Source organism: Pongo abelii, chromosome 14, assembly GCF_028885655.2.
Source record: "Pongo abelii isolate AG06213 chromosome 14, NHGRI_mPonAbe1-v2.0_pri, whole genome shotgun sequence".
NCBI classification, from domain to species: Eukaryota; Metazoa; Chordata; class Mammalia; order Primates; family Hominidae; genus Pongo; species Pongo abelii.
In genome coordinates this window covers 103,733,885-103,759,382 of record NC_071999.2, presented here as the reverse complement: position 1 = coordinate 103,759,382, position 25,498 = coordinate 103,733,885, and the positions used below count along the sequence as shown (strand labels likewise).

Sequence of the window (25,498 nt, the reverse complement as noted above, 5' to 3'; positions counted from 1 at the left end):
CCTGGGTATCCTTGTTAACTTTCTGTCTCGTTGATCTATCTAATGTTGACAACAATAATGTTGACTCCAATTATTATTGTGTGGGAGTCTAAGTCTCTTTGTAGGTCACTCAGGACTTGCTTTATGAATCTGGGTGCTCCTGTATTGGGTGCATATATATTTAGGATAGTTAGCTCTTCTTGTTGAATTGATCCCTTTACCATTATGTAATGGCCTTCTTTGTCTCTTTTGATCTTCATTGGTTTAAAGTCTGTTTTATCAGAGACTAGGATTGCAACCCCTGCCTTTTTTTGTTTTCCATTTGCTTGGTAGATCTTCCTCCATCCTTTTATTTTGAGCCTATGTGTGTCTCTGCACATGAGATGGGTTTCCTGAATACAGCACACTGATGAGTCTTGACTCTTTATCCAATTTGCCAGTCTGTGTCTTTTAATTGGAGCATTTAGTCCATTTACATTTAAAGTTAATATTGTTATGTGTGAATTTGATCCTGTCATTATGATGTTAGCTGGTTATTTTGCTCGTTAGTTGATGCAGTTTCTTCCTAACCTTGATGGTCTTTACAATTTGGCATGATTTTGCAGTGGCTGGTACCAGTTGTTCCTTTCCATGTTTAGTGCTTCCTTCAGGAGCTCTTGTAGGGCAGGCCTGGTGGTGACAAAATCTCTCAGCATTTGTTTGTCTGTAAAGGATTTTATTTTTCCTTCACTTATGAAACTTAGTTTGGCTGGATATGAAATTCTGGGTTGAAAATTCTTTTCTTTAAGAATGTTGAATATTGGCCCCCACTCTCTTCTGGCTTGCGGAGTTTCTGCCAAGAGATCAGCTGTTAGTCTGATGGGCTTCCCTTTGTAGGTAACCTGACCTTTCTCTCTGGCTGCCCTTAACATTTTTTCCTTCATTTCAACTTTGGTGAATTTGACAATTATGTGTCTTGGAGTTGCTCTTCTCGAGGAGTATCTTTGTGGTGTTCTCTGTATTTCCTGAATCTGAATGTTGGCCTGCCTTGCTAGATTGGGGAAGTTCTCCTGGATAATACCCGGCAGAGTGTTTTCCAACTTGGTTCCATTCTCCCCGTCACTTTCAGGTGCACCAATCAGACGTAGATTTGGTGTTTTCACATAGTCCCATATTTCTTGGAGGCTTTGTTCGTTTCTTTTTATTCTTTTTTCTCTAAACTTCTCTTCTCACTTCATTTCATTAATTTCATCTTCCATCACTGATACTCTTTCTTCCAGTTGATTGCATCAGCTCCTGAGGCTTCTGCATTCTTCATGTAGTTCTCCAGCCTTGGCTTTCAGCTCCATCAGCTCCTTTAAGCACTTCTCTGTATTGGTTATTCTAGTTATACATTCGTTTAAATTTTTTTCAAAGTTTTTAACTTCTTTGCCTTTGGTTTGAATTTCCTCCTGTAGCTTGGAGTAGTTTGATCGTCCGAAGCCTTCTTCTCTCAACTTGTCAAAGTCATTCTCCGTCCAGCTTTGTTCCGTTGCTGGTGAGGAGCTGCATTCCTTGGAGGAGGAGAGGTGCTCTGCTTTTTAGAGTTTCCAGTTTTTCTGCTCTGTTTTTTTCCCCATCTTTGTGGTTTTATCTACTTTTGGTCTTTGATGATGGTGATGTACAGATGGGTTTTTGGTGTGGATGTCCTTTCTGTTTGTCAGTTTTCCTTCTAACAGACAGGACCCTCAGCTGCAGCTCTGTTAGAGTTTGCTAGAGGTCCACTCCAGATCCTGTTTGCCTGGGTATCAGCTGCGGTGGCTGCAGAACAGCGGATTTTTGTGAACCGCGAATGCTGCTGTCTGATCGTTCCTCTGGAAGTTTTGTCTCAGAGGAGTACCTGGCCGTGTGAGGTGTCAGTCTGCCTTACTGGGGGGTGTCTCCCAGTTAGGCTGCTCGGGGTTCAGGGGTCAGGGACCCACTTGAGGAGGCAGTCTGTCCGTTCTCAGATCTCCAGCTGCGTGCTGGGAGAACCACTGCTCTCTTCAAAGCTGTCAGACAGGGACATTTAAGTCTGCAGAGGTCACTGCTGTCTTTTGTTTGTCTGTGCCCTGCCCCCAGAGGTGAAGCCTACAGAGGCAGGCCTCCTTGAGCTGTGGTGGGCTCCACCCAGTTCGAGCTTCCTGGCTGCTTTGTTTACCTAAGCAAGCCTGGGCAATGGCAGGCGCCCCTCCCCCAGCCTCACTGCTGCCTTGCAGTTTGATCTCAGGCTGCTGTGCTAGCAATCAGCGAGACTCCGTGGGTGTAAGACCCTCCAAGCCAGGTGCAGGATATAATCTCCTGGTGCGCCGTTTTTTAAGCCTGTCGGAAAAGCGCAATATTAGGGTGAGAGTGACCTGATTTTCCAGGTGCCGTCTGTCACCCCTTTCTTTGACTAGGAAAGGGAGCTCGCTGACTGCTTGTGCTTCCTGAGTGAGGCAATGCCTCGCCCTGCTTCGGCTTGTGCATGGTGCGCTGCACCCACTGTCCTGTGCCCACTGTCTGGCACTCCCTAGTGAGATGAACCCGGTACCTCAGATGGAAATGCAGAAATCACCCATCTTCTGCATCTCTCACGCTGGGAGCTGTAGACCAGAGCTGTTCCTATTTGGCCATCTTGGCTGCCCCCGTTCTGGAAACTCTTAATTTAAGTAAGAACACCAGCTGTTTTTAAAAGCTTACATTTATCTCAGTCTTTCTCCAAACAATTACTTACCACAATGTTTGATAAATTGTGAACCTTGTGTCTGAGGTTGGGGAGGGTCAGGATCTGTAACTCTATTTTATATGGCAGCCAAAGGAGACATGAAAGCATTATGTGGGGTGTGTGTTAATTCCACTTTTGGGAGTGTCACTTCTCTTGTTGTTCCAGACTTGCAGTGAATGGAAGGAAAATAGTATGTGCAGACTTGGATCATTTTGGTAATTGTGCCCATCATATGAGGAAACAGGGAGCAGCCTTTGTTTAGCAAGGAAACGAATCCAAAAGCCAACGAATTACATTTTTACACAATCGCTGCATGTGTGTATGTAGGGGGTGGGGAGTATTTTGTGTTTGAGGTTTTTGAGGCTTTTATGTTTCTCTTAGTCACCAGAAATAGGTCATTGGACCCTTTCTGTCTGGAAAAACTTGGTGTCTTTTCAGAACAGTGAGCCCACAGAGATAGTTAGAGATATGTGTGGGGTGCTCAAAAAAGGGAGAACCAACCTGTTAGGTTCCCTGACTGTCCTAGACTTTACTAGGGAAAATTCTGGGGGACTTTCTCAGACCATACTTCAGCCTTGAGACCCACCTGGTCACAGTCTGAGAAGAATGCTGCAGTAATTTCCCAATTTTTGCCTGATTCCAACATGGTAGGGAGGGAAGTCACCTTTCTTTAATGATGGTGTCAAATGCCACGTCTTTGATGGACCTGGGGACCATTGGCTATCCTTATTGTCTTAGGTAGTTTTTAATTTGGGAGAACATTTCTTTCCCTTCTGTATCCCGCCTTTCCTGCTTCTCTGATATAACTGGCCTTTTAGGACAGATGGGTTTGGGGGCTGGTATCAGCCTGCAGAGTGGGCCAGTAGGCTGAGCACTGGCCAAAACCCCATTTTCAACATGCACAAGAAGATAGTTCTTCTAGGAGGGCATTACCTTAGTCCTTGGCCATTTGTTTTAATCACAGTTAACTTCCTAAAGGAGCAAAATTCCAGCAGATCTGGCTCCACAGAGAGGATCTTTGCTGGGATCAGATCACAAAGTGAACATCGTCTCATGTTCCTGAAATGTTTCTGGGTTGTCAAGAATTTATTCATGAGTCTGGGGTTCATCTCCAGTTGGAATTCAATCTTTTTTAGAGAATGCCTTTAGTTTGGCAGGAAAACAGTCTTACTATGTAAATAAGCGTAACACAATGTCTGGCATATAACAAGCTCTCCATAAATGTCGAATAAATGAAGGATGTCAACCAAGAGAAAACAAGACAGTAGAATGGACATAAATGTTCTATCTTTCAAGTTCATACACTCTTGGTGCGATTTTTATGTTGTTATGTGTTTGTGGGAAAATGCTGAGTATATATAACAGAGGCTGATAGTGTCCATTGATTTTATAGGAAGAACTGAGAAATAAATACACAAGGAAATAAAATAGACACTGTGATGTACATTTATATTCATTTTTCCATTCAGTTTTCTTATGAAAGCACTTTTTTTTTTTTTTTTTTTGAGACGGAGTCTTGCTCTTGTCACCCCAGGCTGGAGTGCAATGGCATAATCTCAGCTCACTGCAACTTCCGCCTCCTGGGTTCAAGTGATTCTCATGCCTCAGCCTCCTGAGTAGCTGGGATTACAGGTGCCTGCCATCACACCTGGCTACTTTTTTTTTTTTTTGTATTTTTGGTAGAGACGGGGTTCTGCCATGTTGGCCAGGCTGGTCTCGAACTCCTGACCTTGTGATCCACCCACCTCGGCCTCCCAAAGTTCTGGAATTATAGGCGTGAGCAACCATGTCCAGCCTGAAAACCCTTCTATGAGTAAGGATTATTAATCTTGATTTATGTATTAATCAAGGATGGTTCAGTGCATAAAATAGAATCCATTCCAAGAGACTTTGATAGGAAACCATTTCGGGTTGTTAGATGTTTACAGAATGTTTGGAAGGGCTAGAGGAATGGGTTCTAGTCTTAGTCATCAATGATAACTCCCCAAATAATTCAGAACTGACCATCAAGGAAGTGACTATTGCCAAAGCTGCCTCTGGAACTTCTAAGTTCAAGAACACTCCACCGTGGCACAATACAAGAATCAGGAAGTTAGGCAGAAAGCTGTGTTTTCTTCCTGCTCTCTACATTCATGGAGCTGGTGACTGGCCACTGGGATAGGAAGTGCAGCCACTGCCTTCATCCATGTTTCCTATTACAACCCAAGTACCTGGAGAATGAATGCTGAAAATCTGCTCCCAAACCTCATTTCCCACAACTCGATTTGCTAGCAGAAAAGCAGTCCAAATGGCAAAGAGATGGCCTCTGCTTCACTTTGGCCTCCTAGATATACAGGAGAGGCTCTAAGTGATGGAGCCTAACATCCAGAACCCTACTTGCAAGAGCATTTGTGGGATGCAGTTTTAGGCTTTCCAGCCTCTGCATTATAGGAAGGCACACCAAGAGGGCAGAGTCATGGCTGAAGAGTCAAACCTCACATACTGCGTGGGAGGAAGTTAAAGCTTAGAGAGGCTCCTAGAAATAACATTTCTGCTCAAATTAAAAAGAGCATTATGGTTAAGTGCACATCCTGGTTGGACAGACCAGGAATCAAGTCTTTACAGCAGAATTTACTAGGTGTTTGGTCTTAGACAAGGCAATTAACTTCTCTAAAAATTTCCGAATCCTAATCTATAAAGTAGAAATAATACTACCTCCCTCATGGGGTTGCATGAAGATATAGAGATCGTGTTTTTAAAGTGCTTAGTACAGAGTTTAATAAAGTGTTGACATGATTAATAAGGTTATAGAGTAAGCAGTGGAATCAGGACACTAACCAAGGTTCATGGTCTTTGTTGCGTCTCTCTGGGTATTAAAGATGAGATACACCAGTTTTGAGGGCCAAAATAAATGTTTATAAGACTAATACTTTAAAAAGTACTTTTGATGTTATTACACTTTAAATCCATCTTATTATTATGATTTATTTTTACAATTATAAGGTATCAAGATGAATTCCACTAGCCCTGCATCAAAATCGGCCTTGTTACCTTAAAGCACATTTTTGATTTTACACATGGTAGTGGGTTGTGTTGTGTCCCTCTAAAATATATGTTAAAATACTAACCTCTAGTACCTGTGAATGGGACTTTGGGTGGAAATAGCACCTTTGCTAATACAATTAAGATGATGTCATACTCAGGTTGGTTTTACATCCAGTGGTTGGTGTGTTCATAAGGGAAAGGAGAAGGAGATTTGGACAGACAAAGAAGATAACCATATAAAGACGGAAACAAAAATTGGAGGATGCAGCTACGAGCCAAGAAGTGCCAGAGATTGCTGGAAATGAGAAAGAGGCAAGGAAGAATTCTCCCCTAGAGCCTCTTGGGGGGAGAATGGCCTTGCAAACACCTTAACTTCAGACATCTGGCCTCCAGAACTACGAAATAATAAATTTTTGCTGTTTTAAGCCATTTAGCTTATGGTAATTTGTTATAGCTGCCCTAGGACAAGAATACATACATGTACCTCTTCATACAATAATGTATTCCTGATAAGTTGTGTAATATTATGCTTCTTTATTTCCTCATGATACTTTCAGGGACTTCCAGATTAACATTTTTTTTTAGTGGTAGCTCAGAAAACTTGACATTCTCCTTTTCTAATTTTCTCTCACATCTCTGTCAAGTACTCAGTAGGGTATAAATAGACCATTCAACATAATTGGGGAACATAACTCTAAATAATGATGTGGCAAATACTTTTATAAGTAGAGCACTCATTTAATTTATGATTTGTAAGTTAAGTAGTAGAGTGGGAAGAACAATGGCAGGTACAAGGGAAGGAGACATGGAAACTCAACCACAACTGCCTTTAGTTGAGCACTGACTGCATGTGAATGCATTGAACACAACACGTCTATCTCATTTCTCCTTTGGCATAGGAATCACATCCTGTTGTGCAAATTAAGATGCTCAAGTTTAAAGAGACAAGAAATTAGTCTCATCAAGATCACACAGCTAGTAGGTGGTGGAGGTGGCACCCATCCTCAGGCTATTGGACTCCAAACCCCATGTGAATTAGGGTTCTCTAAAGGGACAGAACTAATAGGATAGACGTATATATAAGAGAAGTTTATTAAGGAGTATTAACTCACATGATCACAAGGTGAGGTCCTACAATAGGCCGTCTGCAAGCTGAGGAGCAAGGAAACCAGCAGGAGTCCCAAAGCTGAAGAACTTGGAGTCTGATGATGTTCAAAGGCAGGAAGCATCCAGCACAGGAGAAAGATGTAGGCCAGAAGACTAAATCAGTCTAGTCTTTCCACGTTCTTCTGCCTGCTTTTATTCTGGCCATGCTGGCAGCTGATTAGATTGTGTCCACCCAGATTGAGGGTGGGTCTGCCTTTCCCAGTCTACTACTCAAATATTAATCTCTTTTGGCAACACCCTCACAGACACACCCAGGAACAATACTTTGCATCCTTCAATCCAATTAAGTTGACACTCAATATTAACTATCACACCGCATTCTTCAGCTTTCATCTTGGTGTTAAATCTACCTCTCTAGTGCCTTCCTTACTCATCTGTAAGTTGAATGGGTTCGTTGGGAGATGCGTTTCTCAAACTACTCTTCTGTGAGGCACAGTTCCACCTGCAGCCTAGAGACTCATTTCCATCCTGGAGTCATAATGACTACCCCATTCATAGAAGTGTCAAAAGAATAGAGAACAGGTGGAGACTGGTAAACCATCTATGTGCCAATGAGCATTTTGAAGGACAGTGGTAAAGGGTTATAAAGCATTTGACTCACAGCCCAAGAATGAACAGACTAATTTGTCTAAGACTTTTTGCATACCATTTCCTTCTTTCTACTGTTTCCATTTCATCCTCTCCCCGCACACATCACCCTCACAAAGGTTGTTTCATGGTTTTCCTTTTTCTTCCCACTTTCTCTTGCTCTCTCTTTTCTCTCTTCTTTTCACTCCATTCTCACTTAGTCAAAATCTGACCTTGAACTATGAAGGCAAATTTAGAAGCTTGGAAAATGTGAGGATGAAATTACCTATGAGTTGTGGCTTGATAGTCTACTAGCATGGAATGGCTTACAAAAGGGAAAATAATAAAATCTGTGAAAAAATTAGAAAAAATAATTTCCATTTTTACTCCAGTACTCACAATGTATATACATTAAGAAACACTAAGAGTATTGAAAATTATGTCAGAATATGTGAGCAAGATATGTGTTAATTTATATACAATGTGATAATTTATAACTCAGTGACATTTCAGTTGCTGAGAAAATTTTTATTTGGTATGACATCTTTCCTAGAAAGAGCCTGAAGTTACATAGGATAATAGTGCATATCCATCCTGCCTTAAACTAACAGTGAATAGATGTTGTGATTTCACATTTACTAGTTAGTCAGACAACATAGAATCTCCAACGTTGAAAGTTCATAGTTGTAATCAGTCTTCTTTTATACAAAAAAGCCAAGAAAGGAAGTTGAACAGTGCCTTCATAGTATATTCTCCACCTTGATAAAATACACCTAAGCCATTGTCTTGACCTAGGACTATAGGTAGAGAAAAATCTGCTTCCCAGACAAACCAGACAGTTGATCTAGTACAAGGGCTATTTTAGTTAATGCTAGCTAAGAGGAGCAGAGCACTCAAGACTATTGATTTCCAGTGCTGTCAACATTTGCTAACATACAATTATAAAACTGTTAGAGTCTATCTCCTCTCTAAAAGAACATGAACATTTAAAAGCTCCAGAGTTTTGAATGCTGAAACATTATAATTAGAACTTTCTCTTCCAGGAGCAAAAATGCCATTCTCAGAATGCACCATGGTTTTACGAGTGCAGCTACTGGTCATTACCAATCAATTGTATCATTAGTTATTCCCCTTAAATACTCTGTTCCAATTAAATTCCTTGCAAAGTTTGCATAGACAGTAGAGTAATTGAAAATACCCTACTTGAAATCTCCCCTTGGAGAGAGAGCTGGATCATTTGCCATATACTTAGCTTCTCTTGGCTGCACAAGTGTGTGCTCCCTTGAGTCCTTGAATGCACTTGGCGGTGCCTCTCCCTGGCTTCACGGGGTGGTGCATGCAGTGCTCTTTGTCACAGCAGAGACCTGAACTGTCCATGCCCTTGTTAGGCAGTTCTGCCTTTATAGTGAGGAGCATATCTTCATCTCACAGATAATTTACCTTAAATGATGATTTCCTTTGCTAATATTGTCATTATAACTTAAAACTGTGTTTTTGTTTAAGTTAAGGTCAAAATACTTATATATGTTGCCCATTTGAAAGGACATTTTTCTTTTTAAGTGTCTTAATAAGTACTTAGCAATCTACAATGAATAGTGCAAATTATGATACAAAACACCCCAACATCAGTTTCCTTGTTTTGAAGGTATGGTAGTCCCCCCTTATCTGTGTTTTCACTTTCCATGATTTAGTTACCCGAGGTTGACCATGGTCCCAAATTAGGTGAGTACAAAATTAGGTGAGATATTTTGAGAAAGAGGAGAGAGCACATTCACATAATTTTTATTACAATACAGTGTTATAATTGATTTATTTTTAGTTATTGTTAATCTCTTGCTGTGTATAATTTATCAATTAAACTTTATGTATAGAAAAAAAGGACAGTATATAATATGTAGGGTTTGGTATGATCCGTGGTTTCAGACATTCACAGGGGTCTTGTGTTCCTTGTGGATAAGAAGGGACCTACTGTACGTGGGATTCTTGTTGGCAGAGGCTATATGGTGTCTGTAAATTACTGCAAGATTCTCTTGAAATCTTTATACAGACTCCAGGAAGCTAGCATAAATGAATTTAAGGGAAAAAATAATCCCAATTCCGGCTTCCAGGAAAAGCCCAAATGTCAACAGTTAATGCTTACTAATGAAATGAGATGTCACAGAGTGTCTCAGATGTATGGCAGCAATGATTGGCACTCCCTCTTCTGTTGTTATTTTCTACAGCCTCTGGCACAAGTTGGCATATTGTTAAAACTCTCTCACCAGTGGTGAATTGAGAGAGTGGATCAGTGGAAAGGAATGCTCTAATGTATAGGCTATCTCATGCATTTAAATTACGGACAAAATACATTATACAAAAAAGATACTTGCACATGCATGTTTATAGCAGCACAATTTGCAATTGCAAAAATGTGGGACCAGCCCAAATGCCCATCAATCAATGAGTGGATAAAGAAACTGTGGTATATATACACAATGGAATACTACTCAGCCATAAAAAGAATGAATTAATGGCATTTGCAGCAACCTGAATGGGATTGAAGACTATTATTCTAAGTGAAGTAACTCAGGAATGGAAAACCAAACATCGTATGTTCTCACTCATAAGTGGGGGCTAATTTATGAGGATGCAAAGGCATAAGAATGACACAGTGGACTTTGGGGACTCAGGGGCAAAAGATGGGATGGCGGTGACGGATAAAATACTGCAAATTGGGTTCAGTGTATACTGCTTGGGTGATGGGTGCACCAAAATCTCACAAATCGCCACTAAAGAACTTATTCATGTAACCAAATACCACCTGTTCCCCCAAAACCTAAAGAAATAAAAATACATAAAAATAATAAGTTATGGACAAAATAGGGATTGTTCAGATTGAGCATCTGCTGCTAAATGACACTGATGATGTCCAGAGAGATAAAGAGAGGCTAAGGATAAACTAGAAGCAACAGAAAGCCAGGTGGGAAAGCCAGGGGTCTTTTGTGGTTGTGCAGAAAGAATTTTTCTCCTCTAGCAGGAAGGTGGAGAAAAATGAGAACCAAGCCCAGAAACTGAGAGTGTGATGGGCGAACTTCATAGGCTGTCAAATGCCCCACCAGGATGGGTCTGTTATGCCAAGTTGGGCCCCAGACCACATGGCATGGGAACATCTAGGTGGACGCCCTTGGAGATTTTGACTTCTTAAGACTCCTCCAGCCTTCTGAGCCTGCAGATGTCACCCAGTCTTCCCCATGAAAAGTGAGCATCCCCAGTCTCCACAGCAGCTTCCCAGCACTCTGGAATCATGGAAAGTGCCCTGGAAAGTGCTAAGCACTTTCTCCCAAGGCAGCCTGTCCTCCTCCTGTCTCCAGAATCTGCCTCCACATCTCCTTTTGGACGTTGGGCCAATAATTAAGGTGCAGCACAATCCAGCTGTGGATGTGCTGGGCCTAAGGGACTGTACTGGAGAAGGTGCTGCAAGCCCTTCTCAACATGCCCTGGCAAGAACTGGAGAGTAACATGTGGGACGGGATTCTGCAGGTACTTGATCAAGAGCACCAAAATATAAAATTGGACAGGTAAGTATATTTACTTAGGAATCTTCTCCTGAAATATAGAATAAAGAAGTTTAATCCTGGCAAAGATCCCAATAAATGGTTCAAAATTGCTACTAGGATGCCTCCAAGATGCATGGAAAAAATGATGGCCCATACTGAGTGAAATGCTGGAATCACTGATGCAGACATTGCCAAGAAGAAAAGGACTAAGAGGCCCCAGGAAGTGAGCAACCAGAATGGATATTCTGCATATGGTTAGGCATCTGGCCAGATGTTATGTGCTATAACCATCCTAGGTGAGACACCATTTATCAAAACCACACAAGATGTCCCATAGAGCCAATGGGAGGGCTATCAGCATCACTAAACGTTCCGTGGTGGTTCTCTGCAGATGAGAGTGGACAGTAAGAAAGGCTGTAATAGAACTTCATTTGATGATTGCAGTGAGGGTGATAGTACCACCTAGAAGGGAGGCCAGGTGTTGCCACCCTAATAAATACGTTTCTTGCCACACTTCATCACAGTATCTCATTTTGGAGAATGCAACCTGTAACTATAAGAATCTAAGTTCTGTGTAAGGTACATAGCAATAAATTGACATCTAGACACATCACAGTGGGATTTCAGAAAATCAAAGAGAAAAACAAAACCTTAAAAGCCCTGAGAAAAAAAGAGCTTACAGAAGAACAACAATTAGACTGGCAGCAATCTACTTATAACAGTCAATGACAGGGACAGTAGGATGACATCTTCAAAGGGCTGACAGAGAGTGGATATCAAATAAGAACTCAGTATCCAAGTTCTTTCATTAAATCTTTCATTCAAAACTGAGGACCAAATAAAGACATTTTGAGACAAGCAAAGAGTTTATACCATTCTTGGATCTGATGGAAGTACTGAAAGAGATGTGCATCAGCCAGAAACAAATTGAATCCATGAAACAAGTGGGATTTAAGTCATAATAATCACTCAGAAATTACTACATAATAGCAATACATTTAAATAAGTAGACTATTATTTGCTTTCAATGATTTTAGTACACATTACATGTGTCTCTTTTGTGTACTATTTAGTATAGAGTTTCCATCTATAATTTTATTTCTAATTTGTTATAGAGTAGGCCCTTTATACAGCCTCAGATATTTGCAAATACTCAATTTTTAAAAATGCTATCGTAGCAGTTGGCAAGAATTAAGATATCCAGAGGAGCAGAAAGCACAAAAGATCTTTTAACATTTGAAAGCTGGGTGATTGCCGCACGTTCACCTCCTAATGTCCGTATTTATATTGGTGTCTTAACCAAAAGGCAGGATACAACATCAGGTCTTGGACATCCTGAGATGATTACTAAGTGTTGGAACTGAAACTTTCAAATCCAGGGGACTCCAAGGTGATGTTGTGTTTGTTATATTTTAAAAGGGTGATGGGATTAATATTTGTTGAGCACTTACTATGTGTTATACACATTCACATATGGACAATCCCCAAAATAACCCTATAAGGTAGGCATTATTATTCATATCTTATTGATGAGGCAATTGATAAGAGATTAAATACTTTTTCAAAGTCTTAATAGAAAAGGGCAGTGTTAGGATTTGACATGGAGAGATGTGACAATATAGATATATCTCTTCTCATTCTTCAGCCTGTTAATTTCAAGACTCCATTGCTGTCTCTTTTTTCTGTGCTTGACCTTTTTATTCTGGTATTTCTCTAAAGTTTTATTATTGGCCCATATCTCATCTACTTTCCCTAGCAGGAGTTTTAAACAATCTTCCAGATCTACGTGTCTAACCTGAATGGTCAGTGGTTTACCAGATGTCAAACAGACATGGCATCTTTTTTCAGTCAGTTCATTTATTCATTCACTATTTATTGAAAGTTACTATATTATAGTTATTGTCTTAAGGAGTATCAAATGTCATGTAAGACATGGCGTTGCCCTCAAGTATCCTTTAGTTTCAGTAGCTCAACCTGTTCAAACCCAATCCTCTCTTATGTCTTCATCATAGTAAGTGGAACCACCATCCATCCACACCTGCAGGGTAAACACTAGAAAGTCATCCCAATCTCTTCCCATTCTTCCATCCAGTAATACAATTGACCTCTAAATCCTGCCAGTTCCAACGTCCCCTCTTCAACCTCTCTTGTGCCTTCATTCATGCCCTCTTCACCTATTAACCCAATTAGTACTGTTGCCTCCTTGATGCTTTCACTACCTGCTTCCCACTTGGGTTCAGTCTCTACATATGCCAGTGTAGGTTTCAGCACATTATTCCTTGGCTTAAATCCCTTGAATTGCTGTCCTTTATGTATAGGATAAGATCCACACTCTCCACACATCACACACAGCCTTATATAGCGAGGTCGTCATCTCCTGCAACCTGGTCCCCTATCTCTTAGTCCCTCAAAACCCACCGTTGTGTCCCCCACTCCAGCCACAACCATTTCGTGCTTCCATGATCTTCCTAGCAGTATCCCTTTGGTCTGAAATGATCCTCCCTCCTTACACCACGTAGGCAGATTTCATACAACCTACCAGTCTTTAAATTTCAGCAAAACCATCGCTCCTTTATTAGGCCTTCCTTGACTCTTCCAGGGAGAATCAACTATTCTTCCTTTATGAGCCCTAAAAGAATCTTACATATTTATATCACAGTTAATATTTTAATATTAATACAAATTACTAATTTAAATATTTACTTAACATTTAATTTTAATTTAAATATTTGTATTATAAATTTGATAGTAATATAATGTATTAATATAATTAATAATTTTTAGGGGTTAGAGCATAATCTTTAAAAAAGTATTTGCTTACGTGTCCAAATTTCTTTCCCAAACTCCTCATGGAAGGAGTTATGTGTTATTCATTGTCACATCTCCAAGACCTAGCAAGTGCTTGGCATGGGTCCCATCTGTCTAATTCAATCAATGTTGAATGAATGAATGAATGAGTGAAGATGTGATTCAGAAGCACTCCCCTGTACACTCTTGCAATGATAGGGCAGTAGGCCCCATAAAAGGCAATTCACTGCTTTGTCTTTCCTGCTCATAGAAGAATATAAAAATACTCAAATATCTTCTGGAGTAGCTCAGCTTTGTAACTCGCTTCTCAGAGTGTACTCTGAAAACACAAAGAGCCCTTGATTGACAGCTGACCTGAAGCAAGTTCCCATCTAAATCTATACCAACAAATGCTGGCAGTTTCTTCCCTAAAACACTGCTGTTATAAAACCGTCAATTTCCTTGTTAGAGTTGGATCAGAGTTTTGCTCATCTAATGTTAGAATTTATAATTGGAAATTCTGTTTCCTCTGCAAGCTGGCAAAGCAACAGTGCTCATCTGCTTGAAATCCTGAAAAGAGAAGTAAATAATAACAGTGGGGAAGAAGTTAGTACTCATTTTAAAGGCTGCAGGTATTTCTAAACTATTACTTTGAACACTTAGCAGAGGGAAGTATCAGCTCTAAATGCTGGGCTATGTATGTATTTGTTTGCCATTAGAATGTTGAAGTTTTATTCCTTAGATCTACAGATGTATCTTCCTATTGTCCAAAGTCTAGGGCTTTGCACTTTCTTTTTTACCAGATGGTAGTGCTAAAATCATTTTCAAAGTGAATATTTTAGCTTTAAAAAAAATAAAACATGAGATGGCATGTATGGAAAATTAGGCCAATTTAATTTTGTTCACTATTTTGTTAAACTTATTTTTAGAATATTTCATCAATCTGGACATTTTCACAGATATTTTTATCAGTTCAGCCTCTTCTGTATTACCAGTCTGGTTGCTATGGCATGACAATGATTTTTCTTATTTTTTTCCAAACAAATAATAACTTTTCTGTAACAATGCACTTAGGCTTTAAAAAGTACATACTTGCTCTCCAAGGCTATTTTCAATTGTATAGACCAACTGTACTTTAGCTTCTAACTGTCTTTAATCTTCAGTGATATTAGAAAAGGATTCGTGTCCTTGGGGACAGAGGGTTTTTAATTGAAACCCAAACCCCACAGCACTAATAAAATATTCTGTGATATAGCAATTTGAAGGTTATTTAAAGGAAGAAAAGAGCAATAATTTGGTTCATTCAAAAAAGTGAATAAACTCTGGCCCCAATTTAGAGCTAGGAAACTAGATCCTATCTAGCAGGGAACCTGCTTTGATCTGTCTCTTCCCAAAGCATCTGTCCAGTAACCCCAGTTTAGCATTTGATCCCTCCCCTGTGTACACCACTCCACCACTGAATTATAGTCTTCCAAGGACAGGGACTCCGAGGGGTCTTATAAACCTCTGTGTGCCCACAGAGTAGAGCACTGGGCGGGGCACTGGTGAATGTTCAGTGAGGGCCCCAATTCTGAGTGGTGGATCAGGTCTGTAAAGCACAGAGGTCTTCCCTTAGGCTTCTCCCTTTGGTCCCTCCAACCTCCCAATCCAGTGAATGGGAAGTGCAAAGAGTGGCTCAGAAAAAAAGAACGAGATCGTGTTCTTTAGAGCAACATGAATGGAGGTGGAGGCCATTATCCTTAGGAAACTAACGCAGGAACAGAAAACCAAATACTGCATGTTCTCACTTATAAGTGGCAACTAAATGATGAGAACACATGGACACAAAGAGGGGAACAACAGACGCTGGGACCTACTTGAGGGTGGAGGGTGGGAGGAGAGAGAGGATCAGAAAAAATGACTATTGAGTACTAGGCTTAGTACCTGGGTGATGACATAATCTGTACAACAAACCCGTGTGACATGAGTTTACCTATATAACAAACCCTGCACATGTACCCCAAACCTAAAATAAAAGTTAAAAAAAGAAAAGCCTGGAGCAAAGCTGCAAAGCTGACCCAGGAACCTCTCTGGCTTCTTGCATCCTTTTGTCATCACCGCTGGCTGGGGCTACAGAGCAAGGTGGCAGATGCATCATGCCTCCATCTTTCTAGTGTTCCTGAAGTTTCCTCTCCAGGAAGACCTACATCAGAACTCCTTCAGTCCGATGGCTCTCAGACCTACCTTGTCTTTCTGTTTGAATGACATTCAAATAGAGGGAGCCCATCCTGTCTCTTGGCTTTCTGTCTTCCTTGTATCTGACACAGATGTGTGGAATCATTTTGCCTTTCAGAACTTCTTTGTAGGGAATGAAAGCTGTTAAAGACTACAACAGGTTGGGTGACAATATAATCCTAAATGCTTTCTACTACTACGTGTATTCAGAAAAAATGTGCATATCTGTGCTTTTAAATGTGGTATCAGGGCTGCCTTATGACTTTTGTGGATTGTAGACACTTTTGCCATTGGAGGTCCAGTCTTCTATAACAAATATTAAAAATTGTATCTTATGACTGTTGGCTTAAAGACAGTATAATCCAGGCTAGATTATATATTTTTTCTGCTGGTTTTAGAAGAAATTAAATCATTTTCATGGGCCCCTGCATGGGACCCATGTGGACCCTGTGTACTGAGCTTCCCGTGCCTAATGGAAAAGTCAGTCCTGTGAGGTCTAACTTAGCTACAGGCTGGGCGCGGTGCACACGCCTGTAATCCCAGCACTTTGGGAGGCTGAGGCGGGTGGATCACCTGAGGTCAGGAGTTCAAGACAAGCCTGACCAATATGGTGAAGCCTCATCTTTACTAAAAATACAAAAATTAGCTGAGCGTACTGGCATGTGCCTGTAGTCTCAGCTATTCGTGAGGCTGAGACTGGAGAATTGCTTGAACCTGGGAGGTGGAGGTTGCTGTGAGCCAAGATTGCGCCACTGCACTCCAGCCTGGGCGACAGAGTGAGACTCCATCTCAAAAATAAAATAAAATAAAATAAAATAGCTTAGCTATGACTTGCAGAAAGTACTCAAATCTCACCCTAGGTAACCAAAACTCAGAATCAGATCAGGGACGTTTCCAGCATCCCCACTGGGTCCCCTGTCTCCATCCCAGTCAATCCTGTCTCCACCACATCAATTAGTTTTGCTTGTTGTGACTATTAAGTAGACTTGCACAGTGTATACTATTATGTCTGGCTTATTTTGCTCAACAGAATATATGCGATTTGTTCATGATGCTACATATAATACAAAATCATTCTTCTTTATTTCTGACACAACATTTTATATATCTATTCTTCTGTTAATGGATATTTATGTTTGCAGTTTTAGGGTACTGTGAAAAAATCTGCTATGGACATTCTTGTACATGTATTTTGGTGGACAAACATGCTTGTTTCTCTTGGGCATATACCCAGGAGATTTATAAAATATGTTTTCAGAGAGAGTTAAGAGTCTTTCCAAATCAAGGTGGAACATTAGTATTCCTTTTACCTAAGGTTTGATTTCTTAGCATTTGTTCTGACAGCAGTGCTAAAGTTCACTGACCCAGGCTTTGAGATATCCTAGAGAAGTGGTTCTCAAAGTGTGGTCCCAAAACCAGTAGCACAGATATAATCTGAAGACTCGCTAGAAAATGCAAAATCTCAGGCTCTACCCCAATCCTACTGTATTAGTCCATTCTAAGATTCCTATAAAGAACTGCCTGAGACTGGGTAATTTATAAAGAAAGGAGGTGTAATCGACTCACAGTTCTGCATGGCTGGAGAGGCCTCAGGAAACTTAACAATCATGACAGAAGGCAAAGGGGAAGCAGACACCTTTTTCACAAGGCGGCAGCAGGAGAGAGAGAACGAGCTGGGGAAACTATCAGATCTCATGGAGCTCCCTCACTATCATGAGAACAGCATGGGAGAAACTGCTCCCATGATCCAGTCACCTCCTACCAGGTCCCTCCCTCAAAGCTTGGAGATTACAATTTGAGATGAGATTTGGGGTGGGTACACAGAGCCAAACCATATAACCTATGGAATCAGTAACTCTGGGAGTGGGACCCAGAAATCTGTGTTTTAACAGACTCCTCGGGGTCTCTGATGGAGCTTAGCCTAGCCTCACACTAAAGTTTGAGAACCACTGTTGTAAATGTGAGGACCTGGCGGGGAGCTCCTATCTTGGCCCCCAACAGATAGGCTTGGGGCCTGTCAGGGCAGTTAACACAAGCACTGCATTTTCTCTCAGCTGTTGGATGTTATTTTAATGGAATGAGGAATAGCAGTAATTATCAAAGGAGAGCATGCAGAAACTTTGCAGATTTTAAAAAATAAGGACACCTATATCAATCTGTCAGGGTTCAATCAGACAAGAAGAACCACTAGGATGCACACACACACACAGTGATGGTTAATTTTATGTGTCAAAATTAGTTAGGCTATGATGCCCAGTTGTTTGGTGAAGCATCTGTCTGGATATTGCAGCGAAGGTATTTTTTAGATTTGATTAGTATTCAAATCAGGAGACTTTGAGTAAAGCAGATTGCCCTCCATCAGGTGAGTGGGGAGCTCTTCAATTACTTGAAGGTCTTAAGAGAAAAGATTGAGGTCCCTCAAAGAGGGAGGACTTCTGCCTCCAGACTCAAAACTGCAACATCAACTCTTGCTGGAATTTCCAACCTGCTGGCCTGTCCTACAGATTTCAGACTTGCCAGCACCAAAGCCCCACCTCAACTGTATTAACTGCTTCCTTAAAATAAATCTCTCTCTGTATGTCTACACATAGATACATAATACAGACACACACACACACCCTATTTGTTGTTTCTCTGAAGAACACTAATATATACACGTGTATGTATGCCTGCCTGCCTTCTTTCCTTCCTTCCTCCCTCCCTTCCTCCCTCCCTCCCTCCCTCCCTCCCTCCTTCCCTTCCTCCCTTCCTCCTTCCCTTCCTCCTTCCCTTCCTCCCTCCCTCCCTCCCTTCCTCCTTCCCTTCCTCCTTCCCTTCCTCCCTTCCTTCCTCCCTTCCTTCCTTCCTTCCTCCTTTTCTTTCTCTCTCTCTTTCCCTCCCTTCCTCCCTTCCTTCTTTCCTTACTTTCCTTCCTTTCTTAGCTTGCTAGGGCTGCTATAACAAAGTACCGCACACTAAGTGGCTGAAAGAACATAAGTTTATTTTCCTGAAGTTCTGGAGGCCGAAAGTCTGAAATCGGTGTCGGCAGGTTTGGTTTCTCCTGAGGCCTTTCTTCCTGGCTGCAGGTGGCCACCTTCTCATTGTGCCTCTCTCTGTATTTCCTGATACAGTTGATTCTTGAACAATGTGGGGGTTAGGAGCACTGACTTCCCTGCACAGTTGAAAATTCATGCATTACTTTTGACTCCCCCAAAACTTAATTACTAATAGTCTACTGTTGACCGAGAAGCCTTACCAATAACATAAACATTCAATTAACACATATTTTATATGTTATATGTGTTTTATACTGTATTCTTACGATAAAGTAAGAGAAAAGAAAATGTTATTAAGATAAGAGAAAATATATTTACTATTCATTAAGTGTAAGTGGATTATCATCCTCATTATTTTCTCATTGAGTAGGCTGAGGAGGAGGAGGAATTGGTTTTGCTGTCTCGAGGGTAGCAAAGGTGGAAGAGGTGGAAGGGGAGGCAGGAGAGACAGACACACTCATTGTAATTTTTATTGAAAAAAAATGTGTAAGTGGACCTGCATAGTTCAAACTTGTGTCATTCCAGGGTCAGCTGTATGTTTTTCTTTTAAGGACATCTGTCAGATTGAACACTGACAGGCTCATTTTAACTTAATCAGCTCTTTAAAGGACTGGTCTCCGAATAGAGTCACATTCTAAGGTACTAGGGTCTAGGGCTTCAACATATGAATTGTGGGGAGATACAATTCAGCCTCTTAACTCTCTCTGTCTTATCTACCCATCTGTCCTCTCTCTATGATCTGTCTATCTGAGTTTGTTACAGGGATTTGACCTTCTACAATCATGGGAACTGCTTAAGCAGCCTCTGGATGGCTGTAGCCTTTGCCTTTGGCACTGGAGCTTAAAGTCCACATGTCAGAAAGTGAAGATGGATGTAAACGGGGATCAAGAACAAGTTAGAACTCACAGCATGAGTCCCATGCAGATGGACCAAAATCTATGCCATTTTTGATGACTTGGACCATAGTGTCAAAGATATCCTGCAGAACCCAGGACCCTGGGAACTAAATACATATCTGGACCAGGCATCATAGAAGCTGAAAAAGGATCCATGAGAAAGGAGAAGAGCTGCAGCCTCAGCTGCTGCGTCAGAGCACTGAGGCGAGTCAGCAGATCAGTAACAATCTGTGTGAGCTACAGAATGGCTACTCCTCCACTACTGCCTCCAAGTCTCCCAAAGAATGTTTCTTATGACCCACCCAAACCAGAAACATACAGGGAGGGATTTCTGGGAAACGAAGCTCAGCCTAGCCAAGCTGACATGTCACAAAGCCACCACAGCACCCTTACTGGCTCATAGAAGCAGCTGAGACTCCGCATTTAGTTTTAGAAAGAGTAGTAGGTATCTCGGATGAAAATGTGTGAACTTTCTCCTTCAAACATGCTCTAAAGGTCATGGGATTTGGAGACAGAAGACCTGACTTTAAGTTCCAATTCTTCCCCTGTATTATCTGGAAAAATCATTGAAGTCTTTATCGAGTGCCTTAACTGCTCTGATGCTCAGATTCAGCATCTGTAAAATGAGAATAGTATTGTTGGTAGAGGGTTGGCAGATTTCCATGATATAATACATGTGAGGTTTTTGTTGTTGTTTTTCTGTTGTCCTTAAAATCGCAGACACTAAAATAAAATCGATCCTACTTTGCTTTGCTTTTTGATGATGGTGTGTGCTGATGCAGCATACAGACAAGTCTTTTTCAGAGAGCACTGACACATGCCTACTTTCATAAACTCATTTTCTCTTCTCACCTGACTTGCTGGCAGAAATAGGAAGTTCATATGCTACTTTTGAGCAGGAAGTAGAAGACAAGGTGCAGGAAAAGACAGGCTTTTAGTGAGGCATTTTATAATATGTAAAAATATTTCAATATAGCACCCATTTCACCTTCACCCCCACAAAAGCAATGGTGATTTGTATTTTATTAATATCTTTATTATAAAACTATATTTTAATTGTCCATATTTTGCTTGCAAACCTCCCTGGGGACAGGAACTCAAGTGCCTAGGACTCCCCTTAGCTTAAAATAGTGCTGCCAAACTTTTATAGTGAATTGAGAATTCATTGCTTTACAGCTGCCTTTGTTTATAATCTCTAGTAAAAAATAAAAGAGCTACAAAACCACATATGTATATTCTGTCTAGAGAGATGACTTTAAAAAAAAAATTTAAAAAAACTTGGCTACCCTCTTTAGTTGTATATGTCTGCTATCTCCTCTACAATTTGTCACCAAGGAAGGACCAGGTGAACACACAGTAAGATACAAGCCGGGGGGAGAGCCCTCACCAGGAACCCAGTCTGGCAGCACCTCAATCTTGGATTGCCCAGCCCACACAACTGTGAGAAATAAAGGTCTGTCATATAAGTCACCCATTAAAGTATTGTGTTAGAGCAGCCTGGACTAAGATACCTAGTAAGAAAGGCTTGGGCTCTGATGTTCAAATATTAGCTCTGCCATTTGCTTGATGAGTTTCTGAGTGTTTCTGAACCTCAATTTCCTCAGCTGGAAAACGAGGATACCAGTGGGACTACTCTCATTGTAGAGGTTAATGCTCAGGGCTGGTAAACCTGGCACATAGTGAACATGCAGCAGATCTCTGGTGTCGGTGGAGGCACCATATCTTAAGTGCCTGCCCTGCAATAAGCTGTGATTTACAACAGGAACTTAAAATTTCAGCTTTATTTTCTGCACTGTTTTTCTGATTTCTGGATGAAATTATCTTTATTTTCTCCTAGAAGGAAAACAAAAAGATGCCTTAGTTCCATGGAAGGCTACTCTGAGGGATATTCTCCTAAGTGGCATCCAGACAGAACACGGAGAAGCTCCTCGATTGCGTCTCTCCCCTGCCTTATTGTTTCCTGCTGCCCTTGACACTCCACTGTTCAGGCTATTGCAAGGTTAGAAGGATGCTCACGACCAACGAGACAGAGTCCTTTGCGTATGGCCTTGAGGATGTGTACTTCTGAAATCTAACAAGTAAGTAATAAACAGGCAGTTCTCAGAGCAAGAGGCTAAGACTGCTGCTTCACTCGGAGGGAACATAAAGCTTTTCAGGGGTGGGTTACAGGTTTCCACATTGTGAGGCAAGCATCACCTTTTATCAAGAAAATGTCCTGGTATTTCCTCCTATGTTCAATAGAGTATATTGATTTAAGGTTTTATAGGACTGCATAATTATATGTTTTATCACAAAGAAAAAATTGAAATCATAATAAAATAGTTAAAATACACACACATTGGCTGGAAGTGGTGGCTCAGGCCTGTAATCTCAGCACTTTGGGAAGCTGAGGTGGGAGGATCACTTGAAGCCAGAAGGTTGAGACCAGCCTGGGCAACATGGTGTGTCTGGAATTGGTGGGTTCTTGGTCTCACTGACTTTAAGAATGAAGCCATGGATCCTCGCGGTGAATGTTACAGTTCTTAAAGGCAGCGTGTCTGGAGTTTGTTCCTTCTGATGTTTGGATGTGTTTGGAGTTTCTTCCTTCTGGTGGATTCGTGGTCTCGCTGGCTTAAGAGTGAAGCTGCAGACTTTTGCGGTGAGTGTTACAGCTATTAAGGCAGCGTGCCTGGAGTTGTTCGTTTCTCCTGGTGGGTTCGTGGTCTCGCTGGCTCAAGAGTGAAGTTGCAGACCTTCGTGGTGAGTGTTACAGCTCTTAAGGCAGCGTGCCTGGAGTTGTTTGTTCCTCCCGGTGGGTTCGTGGTCTTGCTGGCTTCAGGACTGAAGCTGCAGACCTTTGCGGTGAGTGTTATAGCTCATAAAGACAGTGTGGACCCAAAGAGTGAGCAGTAGCAAGATTTATTGCAAAGAGCAATAGAACAGAACTTCCACGGTGTGGAAAGGGACCCCAGTGGGTTGCCACTGCTGGCTGGGGAAGCCTGCTTTTATTCTCTTATCGGGCCCTACCCACATCCTCCTGATTGGTCCATTTTACAGAGAGCCGATTGGTCTGTTTTACAGAGAGCTGATTGGTCATTTTGACAGGGTGCTGATTGGTGTGTTTACAATCCCTGAGCTAGACACAAAAGTTCTCCACCTCCCCAGATTAGCTAGATACAGAGTGAGGACACAGGTTCTCCAAGTCCCCACCAGAGTAGCTAGATACAGAGTGTCGATTGGTGCATTCACAAACCCTGAGCTAGACACAGGGTGCTGATTGGTGTGTTTACAAACCTTGAGCTAGATACAGAGTGCCAATTGGTGCATTCACAAACCCTGAGGTAGACACAGGGTGCTGATTGGTGTATTTACTATCCCCTAGCTTGACATAAAGATTCTCCAAGTCCCCACCAGACTCAGGAGCCCAGCTGGCATCACCCAGTGGATCCTGCACTGGGGCGCAGGTGGAGCTGCGGGCCAGTCCCACGCCCTGTGCCCACACTCCTCAGCCCTTGGGCAGTCGATGGGACTGGGCGCCATGGAGCAGGGAGCGGCGCTCATGGGGGAGGTCAGGGCAGCGCAGGATTCCAGGGCGGGGCAAGGGCAGGGGGAGGCTCAGGCATGGAGGGCTGCAGGTCCCGAGCCCTGCCCCCCGGGGAGGCAGCCATGGCCCTGTGAGAAATTGAGCACAGCGCTGGTGGGCCAGCACTGCTGGGGGACCCGGCGCACCCTCTGCAGCAGCTGGCCTGGGTGGTAAGCCCCTCACTGCCTGGGGCGGCAGGGCTGGCCGGCCACTCCGAGTGCGGGCCCGTCAAGCCCACGCCCACTGGGAACTCCAGCTGGCCCGCAAGCGCCTTGCATAGCCCAGGTTCCCGCTCGTGCCTCTCCCTCCACACCTCCCCGCCAGCCGAGGGAGCTGATTGTGGCCTTGGTCAGCCCAGAGAAGGGCTCCCATGGTGCAGCGGTGGGCTGAAGGGCTCCTCAAGCACGGCCAGAGTGGGCGCCGAGGCGGAGGAGGCACCTAGAGTGAGCGAGGGCTGTGAGGGCTGCCAGCAGGCTGTCACCTCTCAATGGCAAGACCCCCATGTCTACAAAAAATTTTAAAAATTAGCTGGGCATGGTGGTGCACACCTGTAGTTCCAGCTACTTAGGAGGCTGAGGCAGAAGGATCACTTGAACCCAGGAGGTCGAAACTGTAGTGAGCCATGATTGCAGCATTGCACTCCAGCCTGGGTAACAGCAAAATCCTTCTCAAAAAAAGAAACAGACAAATAAATACTTTGTACTTTCTGTCCAGTTTTGCTGTGAACCTAAAACTGCTCTACACAATAAAGTAAAATTTGTTTAAAAACCCAGAATTTCTTAAATGCTTATGATTGTAAACCTTGATCACAAGTAGCATACTAGGCCTAGTGAGTTTAAACTTCTCTCCAAATTGGTCAAATATGTGTGTTCTGCATTTAGGGAAAGTAACACATAAGCATTTACACACACACACACACACACGCCAATAACATACTGGTTCAAGGAAGCACCACATTTAAGTGCTTTAAGTGTTTCTTTATGATAAAACTTGACAAATGACAGGAATGATGGGAATTGCAGAAAGGATGGCAGGCCAGTAGGGGGAAGTGCTTTTGATCTGGGAAATGTGCAGCACCTCTTGGTTAATTAGACCATAGAAAGAGCTGTGGAAGGGGCACCCTATTGCTTACCACCTTGTGGCACAGACTCTCATTAGCTTTGTGAATTTCCTTGGATTGATTGTTAGAGCTATAACCTTAAGTTATTCCCTAGTAGTAATTCTTTGGAGCAGATATTGAGCCTTTACTTTAAACCTAGAACTGCATTTGTTATTGCTTATCCTCACAGCAGCCCTAAGAGGTCAAGTATTTGCATCATTTAGCATTCTTTGTGGCAAGCAACAGAAACCAACACTAGTTAATTTTACCAAAAAAGGAATTTGGAATTTGTTAGGCTTGCAAGGAGGGGGACAGTTAAACATACAGGCTGCAAGGAAGAACAAGAACTAAAGCAATTTGGGGGGTTTTATGAGCAGGAACAAATGAACAATTTGTTCAGGCAGTCTCCGATGGCTTTTGGAACCTGGCTCAGTCCTACAAATGATGGGATGGTGGGGTGGGGGTGGTGTCTGATTGTCCTGGCCTGAGTCACTCTTAGCCCTTAGAGTACTTTGATTGACAGTCCTCCCAAAGATTGCATGAAATGGGGGTAGGCTTTACCCAACAAAGGGAAATGAGGGATGCTGTAACCAGAAGAGGCAAGGAAAAGATGCAGCAAAGGCAAAGATCAAACATATCTTCCACGATATCACCTTAATTTAAAGATGGAGAAAGAGATGCAATGTTTAGTTATGGTCAAATGCCAAGGCACATGTGTCAGTGACAACTCTGAGATAGGAACCTCTGTCTGCCCAATGCCCAAGAACCTGCTATTCCCCTCCTCCCTTCCTCTGTCAAGCCCTCTCTATGCTACAGAGTATAATAGCACAGAGGTGACATCCACTTTCCAGAAGATCCACAGGCTTGTGTTTATAAACCTTTTGAACTCTTCTGGGGAAATGCTTGGTTTCCATAGAAAGGAGTCAGC

The 25,498-nt window shown here is 42.1% G+C and overlaps 1 long non-coding RNA gene across 1 annotated transcript in view; it reads left to right on the top strand.

Moving 5' to 3' along the window:
* Nucleotides 1-25,498, top strand: part of LOC134759904 (uncharacterized) — a 90,737-nt gene that overhangs the window by 53,458 nt on the left and 11,781 nt on the right. The window contains exon 2 of the long non-coding RNA XR_010136814.1: nt 21,747-21,987. This is a non-coding gene — a long non-coding RNA (uncharacterized LOC134759904). The remainder of the gene's footprint in view (nt 1-21,746; nt 21,988-25,498) is intronic.